The sequence below is a fragment of the Phyllobates terribilis genome, unplaced genomic scaffold, assembly GCF_046119375.1.
Source record: "Phyllobates terribilis strain yellow unplaced genomic scaffold, ASM4611937v1 Scaffold_7__3_contigs__length_470593459, whole genome shotgun sequence".
Taxonomy (NCBI): domain Eukaryota; kingdom Metazoa; phylum Chordata; class Amphibia; order Anura; family Dendrobatidae; genus Phyllobates; species Phyllobates terribilis.
The window spans coordinates 281755789-281775400 of NW_027362767.1; the positions used below are offsets into that span (position 1 = coordinate 281755789).

The 19612-nt window shown below is 48.3% G+C and overlaps 1 protein-coding gene across 3 annotated transcripts in view; it reads left to right on the forward strand.

Annotated features, from left to right (window-relative positions):
• STARD8 (StAR related lipid transfer domain containing 8) overlaps positions 1 to 19612 on the forward strand; it is a 188263-nt gene that overhangs the window by 64847 nt on the left and 103804 nt on the right. The window contains exon 1 of one of the 3 annotated variants that reach the window (XM_073640922.1): positions 12631 to 12858. The exons of the other annotated variants lie outside the window; for them this stretch is intronic. The gene's annotated coding sequence lies outside the window, so the exon portion shown is untranslated. Of the gene's footprint in view, positions 1 to 12630; positions 12859 to 19612 lie in introns of those variants that run through there. 3 annotated transcript variants of the gene reach the window in all.

The window sequence follows — 19612 nt, forward strand, 5'->3', positions numbered from 1 at the left end:
GATTAATTTTATTTCCGTTAAAAAACATAAAGAAAAATTAACAAAAATGTAAGGCTGAGGCGTAAATGCTTTTTAAAGCTTTTCTGTACTATATTAAACACATTAAAATCGCTGCTTCAAATCTGCACCAAAAAGGCATCCAATAAAGGGGAAAGGGCATAAGAGAGGAGATTGTTATTGTGTAGTTTGATTGGACACTTACAGAAAAGAGAAAACACATTATTTACACTACATGTGAACACGGCCTTACAGACACAAAAAAGCCGGATGTCATATACTGAAGCTTGTGTAAAAATGAGAAAGTTCTGGATGCTACGACTATGAATGAATGAACAAAAAATAAATCGATAGGTCCTAACTCACAGATGACACAGAGGATCCCTCCCGGCCTGGCGCCACTCCTCCGCGTTCAGCGCTGTGCCCTTCGCCACTCTGCTGGGAGTAACAGGGCTTCTGCTCAGGCAAATTGTGAACGTTGCAGCTCACTCGTATTTAGCAAAAATTTATTTTTCAACACATGTAAATCTCTGGAAAGGTTAGAGAGGAATTCCCTGGATCTGTTTAAATATGGTTTATGCAAAAAGTATATTCATAGTTGTCAGAAGAAATAAAAGCACCGGCAGCAATTTTCATGGAAAATAAATAATTGGTTTGTCCAGTCGGGGTTTAAAGAACATAATAACCAGGTTTTCTTCCTGCTAACACTAGGTGGCGCTTACACCCTTTGTGTACTTCAAAACTTCTCAGAAAAGCTGAATCTCGTAAGTGTCATATTTTCTGCATTAGAAGATGGCAGGGAGGTTTTATGTGAGCTGCGACATCTGTTTAGAATGAAGTAAATGCCTGTTTGGATGTGGGGCAGCTGTATATGGGGACGCTGAACAGGTGTCAGAGCTGTGGAGTTTAATATTACAGAATGTGTAGAACACCCGGTCTGTGCCCCCTCTCCTGAGGTCCTGAATAGTCCCCATGTAACAATCAATTAGTATCATATCCACAATGTCTATTAGTTTTAGTATGGGATGGATCTGTTACATGGCGGACACCAGCAGTGTCCTGTTAGTGTTCAGGTAAATGGATTTTCCAAAAAGTTTTTGTGCACCTCTCAACATCTATGAGGGTCCCAGCTGCTGAACCCAATCCACTGTTGAGAAGCAGATCCCTGTGTCCTTTTTCTGGAGGTCTCATATCATAATTCACATTAAATACATCAAGTCAATCATCAGCAAAACTTCACAGTTTGACATTTTTGTAAATGTGACAGTATGCAAATTGCCTCTTCAGAGAGGACCTGGACTTGAACTCTATAGCGCCACCTATTGGAAGCAGCAATCCTACTAGTCATTCTCGACCCTTTAACTGAGTCATGCAATATGACTTAGGATAAAAGCCAAATCAGAATCTCAATTTGCAGACACAGTGTTTCGGGTTGTTGCCCCTCATCAGTGCAAAGTATGAGAACTGATTTGGCTAGATGAGAGGCTCTGGACTGAGGTCTAAGGGGTAACATTTCTCCTTGTGGAGAGTGACACACCGGCTCTGGTATAAGCCTCCTTACCGTGGCATGCCAGAGCTGGTATGTCACGCTCCACAAGGAGAAACCGTTACCCCTTAGACCTCAATATGACAGTAGGAAGTGCAACCATTTTTTTGTTATTTTAGGCCTAAAGGAGGTTACCCATCTCATAACGCAATGGCAGATTTCTGTGATATGTGATCACCTTATGATCAGTTGCTGCCCAGCTTCTGGGACCCCAGGAAAATTCTGATTTATAAAGTCATGGCATATACCATTTGCGCAGTAGGTACACTTCTTTAAAGGGAATCTGTCAGCTGCATTTAACTAGCCAGTCTGTTCCTCTGATACCAAGAAATCAGCGTTTGAATGAATATGCATATGAGGCTGAAGTGCTTTAGACATGTGGAAGCACTTCCCAGCCCTCTGCTCTTCCCATCTCTATTTTCCGCCCAGCGCTGCCTTCTGCTTGCTGTCAGCAAAGGAACAGTCAAGCAGCAGAAGATGGTGCTGATCCAGGAAAAGAGCTGGAGAGCAGAGGCTTGTTAAAGAAGTTGTCCAGTACTTTATATTACCCCCCAATGTATCCCCCCAGGGCCCCTAAGAGTTATTGTAAATACCTTCTGTTGCTGATAATGCCTGTGAGCGGCGCTCTCAGTGGCTGCTCACTGGCATCACATGACCCCGAGCTGACGTCCCGTCTATTGAGGCGTGACTCAGCGCTGAGGTCCCCGCGGTGGCTGCTGGGTTATGGGCAGTGTTACTCCCCTGCGTCACACCCAGCATCCACCGCGCGCTTTCCCAGTGAATGGGGAGAGGCCCATAGCCTGGCATCTGACGCGCCCCCTAGGCCAGTGCTGTAGTGCGGCGCGCGTGCGCGCGGGGAATACCCGGAGCCGGATCCGATGGGGGTAGTAGTCTTCGTGTGGCGGTGACCCGGTCCGTGCCCAGGGTGGTCAAACTAAGTGGCAGTTACTGGTATGATGGTATTAGTGTCCGACTACGCCACCCGTTGAATGCGGTTATGAAGCCGCCGCTGCAGGGCAGTCCGCTGAGGCCGGTGGTACGGATGTGCAGCGTGGATTGTATAACCCCCAACGGGAGGGGTATGGCCTCAGGGCAGAGGATGAGGTTGATGTTGGGAGTGATGGTGTGGATGTCCCAGCACTAATGGTGCGACAAGGAAGCACGGAGACGCGAGGGTACAGTTCAGGGTCTTTACTGATGGTACAAGGCAAATTCCCCCGGGAGTACTGGCTAGTAGTTGGGGCCTGGTTAGTCTGCGAGTAAGCCGGAGTTCCCCTGGCCAGGTGGAGTTGTAGGCCTTCCCGTTAGTCTGTACCCTTCCTGGCTACCCTGCTTTCGGCGGTTACAAGTAGCCCACGTCCCTGGGTATACCGTGTGGTGCTCACCCGTATGGCTGGTGACCTGGGGCCTCCTGTTAGCCTCCGCTCCGGGATGGCGGTGCTGGTCCCTTCGTTGTGACTGAGCCTCCGGGCTTTTATGGCCAGAGGACCTGGAATCCCCTGCCGGATGGATTCTGCTGCTGGGTATATCTTAGTCCCCACAGCCTCGGACTCCTGTGTCCGGTTTTAGTACCTTCTCCCAGGGCGAGCTCTGCACAGCTCCAGCCCCTGGCGCTTCTCCTTGGCTCCTACAGAGCTCCTGAGGTCTATCTGTCCCTGTTTCTGCGTGTCCAGACCAGACTCCGTCTCTGTCTGGAACTCCTCTCCCTAACCCTGCCTCAGCCCCAGTTTATGTAGGGGAAGTTCTTCCCCTCCCAGGACTGGGCAGGAGGTGTGGCATGCTTAGGATTCCTGCCCAGGAGACCTCCCACCTGCTCACAGACGTAATACTGCTATTACTGTGGAAACCAGACCCCTGGGGTGCCACATTCCCCCCTAGTGAAATTTAGTACTCCCGGACTAAACATAACAGGGTATAAACAATAACAATTAAATACATGAGATGGTCACGGCGTGTCCGTAACCGGGAAGCAATAAGGGTGTCCATTTCACCAAAGAACAGGGAGCCGTAACCAGGTAGGGGTCTGTCCTGCCCCGAGTCTTTAACAGTCTGTAGTCCATTCCTGGGTTACGCTCCAAACATATTTACAACAGAGTTCCGGTTACTCATTGTCCATAACCTGTCAGTCCATATAAAGAAACCTGTAACTGAAAAACATAATTAGCAACGGCTACAACAAAACAGGTAAACATAAAATAGTTAAAGCAACTAGCCAACTTAGATTCTCCAACGTACGGGCATCTGGCCTCTGGTAACCCTAGTGGACCTACGGAGCTCACTAACTGGTCCTGCACTACAGGGTGTAGGAGATGTTATGGGCAGGCTGGGCAGCTTTCTGCGCACTCTTTGGCTCACTAGGGGCACGGCAGGCTCACTACTAGCAGAGGGTTGATCCTCCTGTGCTGCTGGTGTGGACTCTTCTGCCTCTTGGGCCGGCTGCTCTTCCAGCTCTACTGGTTCTTCTGTAGGCACTTGCGGAGCTGGCTGGAGAAAGGTGAGGACGGGTACCACGACAGCACCGTTTACTTGTGTCCAAGACCGGGGGAAGTCTCCGAGTACAGTCCTGATCATTTCTTCCCTTTCCTCTGCGGGTCGAGGGTTTTCTTGATCTTCTTCTTCAGGGCTTTGTAGCTGCTCGGGACACTTCTTCAGGTGGTCTCTGGAGACAACGGCTGTGGTTTCTCCTCCATCCTTACTGATCACGCAAATCTTTGGGCTCTCATGGCTTGATGGCAGTACGGTGTACGGGTCCTTCTCCCACTGGTCGTCCAACTTGTGGAGCCGTCTTTTCCTCTTCAAGACCTGCTCTCCAGGTACCAGGGGAACAGCGGGAGCATACTGATTATAAGCCCTCTCTTGCCTTTCTCTAGCTTGAGACAGACTTCACTCCACGCTCTCCTGCACTTTCCGATACTGCTGCTGCCGCCCTGTATCCCAGTCTGCCTCTGGCGAGGTGTCCTCGGGCGTCAGGACTCCCATATCCAGGTCGATAGGCAGCTTACCAGGTCTCGCTCTCATTAGGTAAGCCGGGGTACAGTTGGTAGAACCTACAGGGATGTGGTTATATAGGTCCACCAGATCAGGCAGCTTCTCAGGCCACATACTGCGTTCTTCCAGGGGCAATGTTTTCAGGAGGTCTATCACCACCTGGTTCATCTTCTCGCAGAGTCCATTAGTTTGTGGGTGATAGGGCGTTGTTCTTATCTTCGTGCAGCCATACAGGTTGCAGAACTCCTGGAAGACTTCCGCTTCGAAGGCTGGCCCTTGGTCTGTCAGCACTTGGTCCGGGTACCCGTGTGGACGGCAGAAGTGCTGCTGGAAGGCTCTAGCTGCTGTTTGAGCCGTTAAGTCCTTGACCGGGACCACCACCAGGAACCGGGAGTAATGATCTACGATTGTGAGGGCATAGACATACCCAGATCTGCTTGGAGCCAGTTTCACATGGTCCAGGGCTACCAGTTCCAGTGGCTGTCGGGTGATGATGGGCTGCAAGGGAGTCTTCTGGCTGGCACGGTCCTTCCTTCTTAGGTGGCACGGTCCACAGTCTCTGCACCACCTCTCGATGGCTCCTCTCATGCCTACCCAGTAGAACCGTTCACGCAACAAGAACTCCAGCTTCTTCCACCCGAAATGTCCTGCTCCGTTGTGGTACGCCTCCAGAATCATAGCCGCGTCTCGTCTGGGGACCACTACCTGCCAGGTCAACTCATGTGTTCGAGAGTTAACCATTCTCCGGCACAACTTCTCCCTGTAGAGGAACAGCCTACTTTTCTCCTTCCACAGTTGCTTAGTCTCTTCTGGGGCGTCTGGGTCCAGACTGGCATCGGCTTGGGTCAGCATTTCCTTCACCAGACGGACTGCGGGATCACTGTCTTGCGTCTCCGCCCAGTTGTAGTGGGGCAAGGGATTGAACGTCGCGGAGCGCCTGCCCTTCACACGGTGGGAATACAGGGTAATCCCATGACGGTGGAACGCAGGGAGCTCAACTTCTTCCAGATCTTCTGGATCTTCCCCTACGTCCGGTAAGTTCGGCATTCTAGACAGGGCATCCGCGTTGGCATTGGAGCGTCCTGCCCGGTATTTGATGGTGAATTCAAAGTTGGACAGGCGAGCCATCCATCTCTGTTCCAGAGCACCGAGCCTTGCAGTGTCCAGGTGTGTCAACGGGTTGTTATCCGTGTACACGATGAATTTGGAGGAGGCAAGGTAATGCTTGAAACGTTCGGTCACTGCCCACACTACTGCCAGGAACTCCAGCTTGAATGAGCTATAATTCTCAGGGTTCCTCTCGGTGGGTCGTAGCTTTCGGCTAGCGTAAGCGATTACCCGTTCTTTTCCTTGCTGGATCTGGGACAGCACAGCTCCTAGCCAGATGTTGCTTGCGTCCGTGTGGAGGATAAAGGGCTGGCTGTAGTCTGGATATGCCAGGATTTCATCCCCCGTGAGGGCCATCTTCAGCTGGCAGAAGGACTCCTCTTCCAGCTTTTCCCACCTGAAGGGCGGCTTCTGGTTTTTGGCTTTCCGAGATTGACCTATCAGGAGGTCCTGCATAGGGGCTGCCATTTTGGTGAAACCGGGAATGAATCTTCGGTAGTAGCCTACCAACCCGAGGAACTGCCGCACTTCCTTTATGCTGGAGGGTCTTGGCCAGTCCTTAATTACGGTGATCTTATCAGGGTCGGGAGCCACTCCGTCAGCACTCACCACGTGTCCCAGGTATTGCACCTTTGGTTTCAGGAGGTGACACTTGGAGGGTTTCACCTTTAGGCCGTAGTTTGCCAGAGCTTCAAACACTTCCGCCAGGTGTTTCAGGTGATCCTCGTAGGTCTTGGAATAGACGATGACATCGTCCAGGTATAACAGGACCGTCTCGAAGTTCCGGTGTCCCAGACAGCATTCCATCAACCGTTGGAAGGTTCCTGGTGCGTTGCAGAGCCGGAACGGCATACAGTTAAATTCGCTGAGACCCATCGGGGTGGTGAATGCGGTCTTCTCCCGGTCTGCCTCTGCTACAGGAACCTGCCAGTACCCGCTAGTGAGATCCAAAGTAGAGAAGAAGTTAGCAGATTTTAATGCAGCTAAGGACTCTTCTATCCTTGGTAACGGGTACGCATCTTTGTGTGTGATACGGTTGACCTTCCTGTAGTCTACACACATTCTCATAGTGTTGTCCTTCTTTTTCACTAAGACTAGTGGAGCTGCCCAGGGGCTACAGCTGTCCCTGATTACCCCAGCCTCCTTCATGTCTCTAAGCATCCCCTTGGCGTGTTGGTAGTGTGCAGGGGGTACGGGTCGGTATCTCTCCTTTATGGGAGGATGGTCTCCCGTGGGGATGTGGTGTTCTACCCCCTTTACTCGCCCGAAGTCTAACGGGTGTTTACTAAACACTCTCTCGTACTCTTGAACCACCCGATAGACTCCTTGTTTCTGGTGTGAGGGAGTGGAGTCAGTACCCAGATGTAGTTGCTGACACCAGTCCTCCATTGGTTTCTTAGAGCCGTTACCTTCCTCTGGTTGAGATGGAGGCAAGGGTTCCACGGCCTGTACAGAATTCTGGTTTATGGTGAACAATTTAGCTAGCGTGGCATACCGGGGCAGGTGTACTTCTCTCTCACCGATATTTATGATGCGAACGGGCACCCTCCCATGGCGTACATCGACCACCCCCCGTGCTGTCAAAATGGTGGGCCTACTGTCTGAGTAGACGGGTTCTACCATTGCTTGGTAGTCTCTACCTCTTAGACCAATAGCTGCCCGGCACCAAATCATCATCTCACTTTTTGGGGGCATGGCAATAGGGAACGGGTCACACATTCTCACGCTACCTATCTCACCACCAGATAGTTCCACCTGTTGGCGCTTCATCAGTGCCCGGATCTCTTTTTGGAGCACACGCTGCTGGCCGGAACTGGCGTTCTTGGCAACCTGCTGTAAAATGAGAATCACCTCTGCAAGACAATTTTCAATTACATTGGTTCCCAGGGTGATTCTAGGGTGACTCTCATGACGGTCGATGTCCACTATAATCAGTCCTTGTGCCGCTAGTTCGACTTTACCGATTTTAATGGTCACCTCCTTGAATCCCACCTGCGGCACGGGCTGACCATTGCTGGCGATGATACTCAGGTCGTCGTCTGGGTAGCGGGTTATGTCCGAATCATTCCAGTACTGCTTGAAGAGCACGTACGGGATGGTGGTGACCTGTGACCCAGTGTCTAGTAGGGCACTCATAGGAATGCCATCCAGTACCACAGGCAAGGTTGGACGTCCCCCTACGTATTTATCACGCCAGTTTGATGGGCCTGATGGTCTTATGCCTGGGGGTTGGCCCTCTACCCCAGGTTGTGCCCGTTTAAATGACAGTACCTTGCCACATGTCCGGGTTGATTGCAGCGGCGGCAAATAGGTCGTCCGTCCTCGTTGTATCGATCGCTGGGTCTTCCTCTGGCCGGTGGGGTCTTCCTTGGTCGGCGCCATGGGATGTCCTCCGGTCCGGATGCCAGCTCGATCTTCCCTGCAGTAGAAACCTGTAAAGACTGCACAGTTCGGGTTAGCGCGGCAACGCTTTTAGTTAGCTCTTGGACCTGATGGTGCAGGTCTGTAGCTGGGTCATTGTTTAAAGCCTGCGCATCAGCTCCCACAGGCCCTGCAGACAAGGGCGCCGTCTCCTGGTGATAAGTGATAGCAGGGCGCCTGTGGGTCACAGCGCCACCTGGTGCCGGTTCTCGGAGCACCCGGATGGCTCTGTCCTTGAACTGTGCAAAGTCCAGGTCAGGGTCCTGTAAGGCCATTGCCCGCAACTGGGTTCGGTGGGCATTGCACAGTAGACCCTCAATGAATTGTTCAGTCAACAGCTTATCTTCATTTCCCACGCTGTCAGGGTCTGCCTGCTTAATGGCTCTCAGGGCCTCTTGTAGGTTTAGAGCATAGTCTCTTATACTCTCATGTGCCCGTTGTTTGCACCCATAAAATCTTAGTTTTATTTCAGCTGAGGTGCGGGTGTCAAATGTGTCTTTCAGCCGGGCTAGTATCTCTCTGACAGTCCTCTTCCTCCCAGGTGGCCAGGACTTTACCTCCCTTTGGGCTGCCCCGATTAATTGGGCCACCAGGATGCTCACTTTTTGCTCTTCTGTGAGGGGGTACACCTGGAAGAGGCTATCCAGTCTTTCTCTAAAGTCATTTAGGGTATGTGACTCCCCTGAGTACTGGGGTAGCCAGGCTGCCCCCGGGATATAGGGCATGGTGAAAGGCATGACTGCAGCAGCGGTGGCGCTGGCGGCGGCTGTGGCGGTTGAGCTCTCCTCCGTCTCCGACATCCTCCTCCCCCCTAGTGGACCGTGGCCTACCTTGCGATGATCCTCTTCCGTAGGCCGCGGCTCCGCAGTGGATCGTCAGGGTTGAGGACCTTCCGTCGCGCTCCTGTGACGTCGGCGTCTGCTGGGCTCCTTCCAGGACCTTACGCAACGTCCGGACGTGAGGCGGGGCTTCAGTTCTCGCGGGCTTTCGGAGTCCACGCCCCTCTTCTTCCCGTGCGGCGTCCCGAAGATGACGTCCGAAGGCGGGAAGCAGCTGCGGATGGCGGGAAGAAGGCAGAAGACGGCGGGAAACGGTCCAAGATGGCGTCTGATGGCGGGAATCGGCTCCGGATGGCGGGAAACGACTCCGGACGGCGGGAAACTTCACCACAGGTAAGTATAAAAGTCTCTTTTTCAGGCACGCAGTACCCGGTGGTTGCGGACACGTAATCCTGCCGACTACGCCAAAGTTGACGCGCCCCCTAGGCCAGTGCTGTAGTGCGGCGCGCGTGCGCGCGGGGAATACCCGGAGCCGGATCCGATGGGGGTAGTAGTCTTCGTGTGGCGGTGACCCGGTCCGTGCCCAGGGTGGTCAAACTAAGTGGCAGTTACTGGTATGATGGTATTAGTGTCCGACTACGCCACCCGTTGAATGCGGCTATGAAGCCGCCGCTGCAGGGCAGTCCGCTGAGGCCGGTGGTACGGATGTGCAGCGTGGATGGTATAACCCCCAACGGGAGGGGTATGGCCTCAGGGCAGAGGATGAGGTTGATGTTGGGAGTGATGGTGTGGATGTCCCAGCACTAATGGTGCGACATGGAAGCACGGAGACGCGAGGGTACAGTTCAGGGTCTTTACTGATGGTACAAGGCAAATTCCCCCGGGAGTACTGGCTAGTAGTTGGGGCCTGGTTAGTCTGCGAGTAAGCCGGAGTTCCCCTGGCCAGGTGGAGTTGTAGGCCTTCCCGTTAGTCTGTACCCTTCCTGGCTACCCTGCTTTCGGCGGTTACAAGTAGCCCACGTCCCTGGGTATACCGTGTGGTGCTCACCCGTATGGCTGGTGACCTGGGGCCTCCTGTTAGCCTCCGCTCCGGGATGGCGGTGCTGGTCCCTTCGTTGTGACTGAGCCTCCGGGCTTTTATGGCCAGAGGACCTGGAATCCCCTGCCGGATGGATTCTGCTGCTGGGTATATCTTAGTCCCCACAGCCTCGGACTCCTGTGTCCGGTTTTAGTACCTTCTCCCAGGGCGAGCTCTGCACAGCTCCAGCCCCTGGCGCTTCTCCTTGGCTCCTACAGAGCTCCTGATGTCTATCTGTCCCTGTTTCTGCGTGTCCAGACCAGACTCCGTCTCTGTCTGGAACTCCTCTCCCTAACCCTGCCTCAGCCCCAGTTTATGTAGGGGAAGTTATTCCCCTCCCAGGACTGGGCAGGAGGTGTGGCATGCTTAGGATTCCTGCCCAGGAGACCTCCCACCTGCTCACAGACGTAATACTGCTATTACTGTGGAAACCAGACCCCTGGGGTGCCACACATCCACCTGGAACCAGGAAGAAAAAGACCCCCGGCTGCTGCCAGCACTTGTGACATCAGCGGATGTCAGAACCGGCTGCAGCCGGGGGTCACGTGATGCCTGTGAGGGCCAGTGATAGCGCCGCTCACAGGCAGTATCTGCAACATAAGGTAATTACAAAAATCCTTAGGGGCCCCGGGGGGATACATCAAAAAGTTAATTTATTTCAGTTCTTCAATACAAAAAGTGAAACTCATATATTATATAGAGTCATTACAAACAGAGTGATCTATTTCAAGTGTTTATTTCTGTTAATGTTGATGATTATGGCTTACAGCCAATGAAAACACAGAAGTCATTATCTCAGTAAATTAGAATACTTTATAACAACAGATTGAAAAATGTTTTTAAAATCTGAAGTATTGGCCTACTGAAATGCATGTTCAGTAAATGCTCTCAATACTTGGTCGGGGCTCCTTTTGCATCAATTACTGCATCAATGCGGCGTGGCATGGAGGCAATCAGCCTGTGGCACTGCTGAGGTGTTATGGAAGACCAGGTTGCTTTGATAGCAGCCTTCAGCTCGTCTGCATTGTTGGGTCTGGTGTCTCTCATCTTCCTCTTGACAATGCCCCATAGATTCTCTATAATAGATTCTCTATGGGGTTAAGGTCAGGTGAGTTTGCACCCAATCAAACACAGTGATGCTGTTGTTTGTAAACCAGGTATTGGTACTTTTGGCAGTGTGGACAGGTGCCAGGTCCTGCTGGAGAATGACATTTCCATCTCCAAAAAGCTTGTCGGCAGAAGGAAGCATGAAGTGCTCTAAAATTTCCTGGTAGACTGCTGCGCTGACTTTGGTCTTGATAAAACACAGTGGACCTACACCAGCAGATGACATGGCTCCCCAAACCATCACTGACTATGGAAACTTCACACTAGACCTCAATCAGCTTGGATTGTGGCCTCTCCACTCTTCCTCCAGACTCTGGGACCTTGATTGCCAAATGAAATGCAAAATTTACTTACATCTGAAAACAACACCTTGGACCACTGAGCAACAGTCCAGGTCTTTTTCTCCTTGGCCCAGGTAAGACGATTCTGATGTTGTCTATTGGTCATGAGTGGCTTGACACAATCAATGCGACACTTGTAGCCCATGTCCTGGATATGTCTGCGTGTGGTGACTCTTGAAGCAATGACTCCAGCAGCAGTCCACTCCTTGTCAATCTCCCCCAAATTTTTGAATGGCCTTTTCTTAACAATCCTTTCCAGGCTGTAGTTATCCCGGTTGCTTCTGCACATTCTTCTACCACACTTTTTCCTTCCACTCAACTTTCCATTAATATGCTTGGATACAGCACTCTGTGAACAGCCAGATACTTTAGCAATGACCTTTTGTGGCTTACCCTCCTTGTGGAGTGTGTCAATGACTGCCTTCTGGACATCTGTCAAGTCAGCAGTCTTCCCCATGATTGTGGAGCCTACTGAAACAGACTAAGGGACCTTTTTAAACTCTTAGGAAGCCTTTGCAGGTGTTTTTTGTTAACTATTCTAATTTACTGAGATAATGACTTTTGTGTTTTCATTGGCTGTAAGCCATAATCATCAACATTAACAGAAATAAACACTTGAAATAGATCACTCTGTTTGTAATGACTCTATATAATATAGGAGTTTCACTTTTTGTATTGAAGAACTGAAATAAATGAACTTTTTGATGATATTCTAATTTTGTGAGAAGCACCTGTATTACACAGAAGCGACACATGGCTGGAATCCCGTCTGTCACTACTCCAGGCTGCCCTCATGGTGCTGGTCTTCTCATCATAAGTGATGGGTCGTGTCCAGTCTTCTGGACTTGTGATATTATGTGTTGCTATTGTCTGACTTCATAGCACTGGATCAGTGCTGCTTATACAGGTAAGATTAATAGCAATTATAATAATTTTATTTATACAGCGCCAACATATTCCGCAGCACTTTACAATTAAGCCAGGACAAGTACAAACAGTAAAGACATCACAAAGTAACACATAGTACACCAGTTACAGGAGTGAGGTTCCTGCTCACAAGTTACAATCTATGAAGAGTATGAAAAAGTTTCCACAAAGTCATGGAAAGCACCAAGCTTTGGTCTTCCTGTGTGTATGAGCTGGCGCACCGGTCCGTTCCGTCCTATGCCAGTCACACATGGCACCCTCACCCTGCACTCCGCCGGCAGGCCTTCTTGCTCATTGGTAGCAGTTTTCTATAGGTGTGGCTTCTGTTCTCTCCAGGACTTTTCCCTGATCACCTTCACTTTGCACAGTCAGTGACAACAGCTCGCAGGTCACCGCTGAGCTGGCATACAACCCTCCTCTGCCCTGCTTCTGCTTAGTGCCTCCAGCGTTAACTCCTGGATGACCAGACTAGGCTTTACTGCTGATTCCTGACCGGGCTGATAGGCTGGATGTTCACCCACGTCTGTTGTGTCACAAAGCCCTGAAAGCACCTGACGAAGCCTCAAGGTAACAGGAGCCTGTGTAACGTATGTTACTAGCTAGTAAAGTCTAGCCGAGCTGAAATTACTACAACTCTTATGGTTAATTGCAGTCCTATGTAAATCCAAAGATAACGCATAGGGACAGAACAGTATGTCAAGTGATAAACATCTGCCTGGTGAACAGACGTGTCGATGTAGTAAGGCAGAATTTGAGATTCGGCAATACTAGATGAAGAAATTGTTCCTAAGCTTATATACGTTGTATTTTCTCATTGCCATAAAGAATCTGAATTACAGTGACCATCGGCAGATCCATTCTCACCACAGCTGTTACCGAGAACGTTTGTAGCAGCCCTATGTAAGAGGACTGGTAACGGGACAAACTTGATAATATTAACCCTACATCATCTGAGGTGTGTGGACAGCAGCGGATATGCCTGAATAATAGTTTGGATTGTGTGTTAATGTGATCAACAGATGACGTCCTAGTAATGAAGGGTAATATGGCTGAAGACAGAGAGGCACATGCTCCCGTTAGATGGAGTGCCGCCTTGTTACAGGTGTCACAGCTTTGTAATGTGGGCTGTTGGTCATGTACACCGGACACATCGCCTGCAGTGTTTTTCTCTTCTGTCTCGTTGATATTAAATGCAGGTGCCCAGCTGGGGATTATTGGGTTAACCAACAATATGGTGCACTTCAAAGTCCAGGTGTCCTTCTGTTAGGGATTTGTACATATTGGGGACGAGTCAGAGCGAGTGGGAGACTCCACCATCACATATTTCTCAGTGAAGGTCAGAAATGAAGCTAGCTAATCATTATACCCCAGAGCCGGTATATACGCTGACGAGAAGTAACCAGATGGGAAAGGCACCGCAGAATACAGAATATCTATGTATCCTACAGATCCAAAAGAGGCGTCAGCACTACAATAGTCTTCAATATGGTTAACCAAGGTCTGTCTGTCTGTCTATCTATCTATCTCATAACTATCCATCTATATCTATCTATCAGGGGCATACACAGAAATCATGGGACCTCATAGCAGAAGTTAAAATTGGACCCCCCCCCCTCACAAAAAAAAAAAATATCGGGGTCACAGAAGAGCAGATCTCACAACTTTCCAGCCTTTAAGCCTTTACATAGTTATTTTCCTCCTGCTGATGTCCTAGATTCCTCTTTCATTGCACCCACAAAATATGCAAACAAAAGTGCCCCCCAAACACAGTATGACACCCCCATAGTGAATTCCTCCACATGCACAGTATAATGACCCCACTCTACACCACCTCAACTCCCAAGGCAAAGTATGGTGACCCCAACACAGTATGAGCCCCAACTGTGACCCCCACACAGCCCTCCATGCAGTATAATAGGCCTACATACAGTATAATGGCCTGCGCTAGCCCTCCAAATAGTATAATAGCCCCCACACAGTATGAAGGACCCCACACAAACTTTCACACTGTATAATTGCTTGCATACAATATAATGGACTCCCACATATTATAATGGCCCCACACAGCCTTCCATATAGCATAATGCACGCCCCCATAACCCTCCATAAAGTATAATGCACTCCCCATAGTCCTCTATAGAATATAATGTTCTCTCCATTGTCCTCCATATAATAAAATGCTCTCCCCATGCTCCTCCATACAATATATTGCACCCCCTATGGTCCTGCATACAATATAATGCACACTCCATGGTCCTCCATACAATATAATACACCCCCCATGATCCTCCATATAGTATAATGCACCCCCATGGTCCTCTATACAAGTATAATGCATCCTCATAGGCCTCCATATAGTATAATGCACCCCATGGTCCTTCACACAATATAATGCGTCCCCATGGTCCTCCACACAATATAATGCGCCCACCATGATCCTCCAGAAAGTATAATGTGCCCCCATGGTCCTCCACACAATAAAATGCTCCCCCATGGTCCTCAATACAGTAGTATGCACCTCCATTATCCTCCATACAGTATAATGCACCCCCATGATCCTCCATACAGTATAATGCATCCCCATGGTCCTCCATACAGTATAATGCATCCCCTTGGTCCTCCATACAGTATAATGCATCCCCATGGTCCTCCATACAGTATAATGAACCTCCATGGTCCTCCATACAGTATAATTCAACCCCATGGTCCTCCATTTAACAAAAAAATAAATACAGTACTCACCTCTCCTGGTTACACCCGATGCTCCAGTCTCCTCAGCGTGACTGCGTTGTGAAGCGCCGGACATCTCAGAGCAGCAGGTGCCCTGTAATGATATCAACGCTCCCGCTGCTCTGAGACATCAGACGCCAAGGAAGAATGATGGGGGTGGAAGCGTCTGCTGACACTCCCTCCTCCATCATCATTGCTCACGCTGAACGTCAGCGCGAGCAATGATGATGGAGGAGGGAGCGTCACCCGACGCTTCCACCCCCATCATTCTGTGTGGGCGGCCGGGCAGTGCGGGTGGAGGCGGGGCCCGGTGCGGGAAGGCCCATGTACAGGGAGGCCCTGTGCAGTGAGGGCCCTCTGCGGGCCCCCCCGGCTCATGGGTCCCATAGCAGTGGCACAGCCTACTGCCATTGGCGGTACGCCAGTGCTATCTATCTATCTCTCTATCTATCATCTGTTTCTTTCATCTATCTACCTACACATGGCAATTCACATAATGAACCCATGTATTGCATTTTAGAAAGTTTTTAGTGTAGTGAACATTTCCGTGGTTTACCAAAGTGGGTAACTGTTTTTGGTGCAGCCAGACCCTGAAACCTAAGGGAGCCTAAAAGGTTGATTTGGCTCATACGAGAAGACCAAAGCCAGTAAATACTCAGTGGTCCTCTTAGATGTTTTTCATTGGGGTCCACAAGTGCCACCAGGCCTTCCAATTCATTATTGCCATGGTGTTAGTTCGGGCATAGTGACAACCTTAAAGAATATGTACTGTTATAGAATCTATACTGGTTTTATCATCAGCCCCATTGCTGCAGTGCCACTTCTTATGTCTTCAGGCCTTGGATGTACTTAGTTATGAGGGTCCAATGTTATCAATGCCTGATTTCTTACTGTACATGCACCTGTATGGTCCTATCTTCAGTATGGGGCTGGAGGCCAACACTGTGCAGGCTCCCCTAAAAGTTTCATATCCCTTATATTGAAGAGCCACAGGCCACTTCATTACATATCGAAACAGGGATTCCAGTTTTATAGGTTTCTTCCTGGAATTAAGGCCTGATGCTTGAGAGGATGTTGCCCTCTGGATTTTAATATTTAAAAGCATGTGATGTCACAGCTGGTTAATATGTATCTCAGGTTATGTATCAGTAAATACGATAAAACAAATTCCTGAATTAGCCAAGAGGTTCTAGAGGTGTAAGACATAATATGTGAAAAAGTCGATATGTCTTATTGATTTATTAATCTATGCATTTTACTGATTTATGTACTTATATGTCCTATTGACATATATTTTCGTATACATATCATTCACTTATGTACCTATGCATCCTATTGACTCATGTACCTATACATCTCATGGACTCGTGTACCTACAGTGGTGTGAAAAAGTGTTTGCCCCCTTCCTGATTTCTTATTCTTTCACATGGTTGTCACACTTAAATGTTCCAGATCACAAAACAAATTTAAATATTAGACAAAGATAACACAAGTAATCACAAAATGCAGTTTTTAAATGAAGGTCTTTATTATTAAGGAAAAAATAAATCCAAACCTACAGGGCCCTGTGTGAAAAAGTGATTGCGCGCCCCCCCCCCCCCCCCCTTTCAAACATAAATTAACTGTGGCTTATCACATCTTTGGGAAGCTGAGTTTAATTTCCCTAGCCACACACAGAGCTGATTACATCAATGGATTTGATGGTGCTCTGGGATAGCATCAGAGATTGCGATTAGTGATGAGCCAGCGTGTTCTATTAACCCCTTCAGCGAGCACGCTGAAGTGCTCGCCGAGTATTTTGGCATGCTCGGCATTTCTTTTTATGTCGCCGCGCCTGCAAGTGTCATGGCTGTTTGACAGCTGTCACACATGTAGAGATAGCCTGTCTTAAAAGAAATGCCGAGCACGCCAAAATACTCGGCGAGCACCCAAGCGTGCTCGCCGAAGGGGTAATAGAACACGCTCATTCATCACTAATTGGGATATTTTTTTTTTATAATCCAACCCTCCTCAACAACTTTGTCCCTGACTTGTTTGGAGAACTCCTTGGTCTTCATGGTGTTGTTTGGTTTGTGGTGCCTCTTTGTTAATGATGTTGCAGCCTCTGTGGCCTTACAGAAAAGGTGTGTATGTACTAACAGCCCATGTGGCACTTAGATTGCACACAGGGGGATGTCCTGTCACTAAGTATGGGACTTTTGGAGGTAATTGCTTGAACCAGAAATTTTTAGTAGCTTCATAGCAAAAGGGGTGAATACAAGTGCACATGCCAATTTTTAGCTATTTGATCTCATAAATTTAATTTATGCCTATATATTTCTCACTTCACTTCACAGACTTAGACTATTTAGTACTGATACATCACACACAAATCGGATTACAAAAATATTTAAACACAGGTTGTAATGTAATAAAATAAGTAAAAAGCCAAGGGGGTGAATACTTTCACAAGCCACTATATATCTCATCTATAATACATCTTATTGACTTGCTGCAGGAGGAATAATTTTGATTTCTTGGAATTCTTCTTCTGGACATTTAGCTTTGTGCATGGTGGAACAAAGAACTGTGTCCTGTGCTAACTAACAAAAGCTGTAGATGATATGTTACTGTAGTGTGGCATTCAGCTGATCGAATGATGTTATTCTCAGAGTCAGTGCCAATGACAACTAATGGTGCTGTCAAGTCAGTCTGACCAAGGCTATAATGTCGGCCATATTCTAAGTAATATATGAAGGGTTGAATTCTATTGTATAATGTTAGGTCTCCTTTTGTTGCTCTTACCGGATGTACATGACAAGAATCCACTGTATAACATTGGGCATACTGGTTAACTGGAGAAGTGATATCTTATATAGTGTCAGCCTGTATCAGCAGAGAGCCGGCAGTCAGTGAATGAAGGTCAGGATGCTAAGAGGGTCACTAGACTTTAGGCCCAGCTACAGAATTCACACCACTCTCATATCACATATTCTGAGAGGACAACACGTGTGAGGTGAAGAGTGACGGTTGAGGCCTAAAGCCTAGTCATCGTAATCATCACTCATTAGTTGACTATTATTAGACAGAAGGTATTTACACGGTTTACTTCCATCATATAACCAAAAAACAAAGAGGCTAACCCTGATTCTGGATAGTGGGGGAAGACATGTAACATTGCTCCTTCATGCTTTGTGACCAACCCTAGACTACTCCTTTATGACCAACTCTAGACTGCTTGTGTGTACCACATGTATAGACCTTAGTTACTGAAACCAAGATTTCACCTTCATGCAGATATTTTCGGCTTGGTAGCCTTCATCAGTGTAGGATATTTAAACAATGAATTTATTGAGGAGGGCTTGGTGAGAACTATTAAACTTTGTTGTGCGTATTCCTGCAGAACCCAAATACCACATCACTATCACATCAGTGAAGCTGCACAGAAGAACTGGATTCCCTTAGTTGAACACCCCTGTTGTTTACAGTAGACATTAGATCCGTGAACATTTCTCTTGACAGAAATCATGACATCTGCGTGACAGCGTGGCAAATCAGGGATGTTCATGGGCGGAGCCGATGTTTTGGCGCTAACAAGCCGGTACTCCGAACACGAATTTGAAATGCCCAACAAATTCGCTCAACACTAGTCAAGACCCCGGCGTCTCCACCATCCGGGGTAATCTGGGGCCAGGGATACACAAGGGCGCCTGTAGTTCGATGGATAGGGTAGGTGCCCATAGTCCCTTCACACTATGTGACAGATGAGATGATAAGTTTTTTGTTTCTGTTGTTAAAAACTAGCAACACTGTTCGTTACATGATGTGGATTGTAAATCAGAGTTTTAGAATTCAAACTGTTGCACAAGTAAGGCTATGTTGTCATTTGTGTCATGACTTCCATTCACAACAAGAAACGGTGCCATTTCTGACTTACGATGGATCCAGACAGTAAGCGCTATGGATTTGTTATAGTTCCAGACAGTTTTTATAGTTTGAATGCTGCATGGCGTACCCCTCTAGTTGTCCAAAAGAGCCCATGGAGATTTAAACAGGAACATACCATAGCCTAAACCACAAGAGCAAAAAACTACCATAAAAAAACTACATAATTTTAAATGTAAAATGTGCTGCTATTATCCAACTATTTCAAGAGAAACAATGACGAAGAGTCCATGCCAAAACATACATTCTTATCCTGTTAACCAAGACCATTCACCTTCACTTCAGTTTTAGCAAATTCATTATTATTCTCCATAAAATAATCATTCTGGAGCATACTGTATTCAGAGCTCTGCATTGTGCCGTTCCTCTAATATTCCACTAGAGATATATGAATAAATTGATTTTTGATTTTACCAGTGAGAGCTCCTGGAAGCTTTCCTGAGTGATGCTCTCAGCTCTTCACTGTTGGCAACTCCCCACTCCTATATATACTGGACTCTGGCAAGCAGGCATTGCAGTTAGCTTCATGCTGCATGGTTCAGGAGTTGGTGGAGTTTTGTTGTTTGAGAAGGCGTATGGTGGATTTATCTGAGACTGTTGCATGGTTTTGGTTTTGTGCAAATCATCTCCTTCTCTTAGTTTGGTTTTCCCCTTACTTCATGTCCGG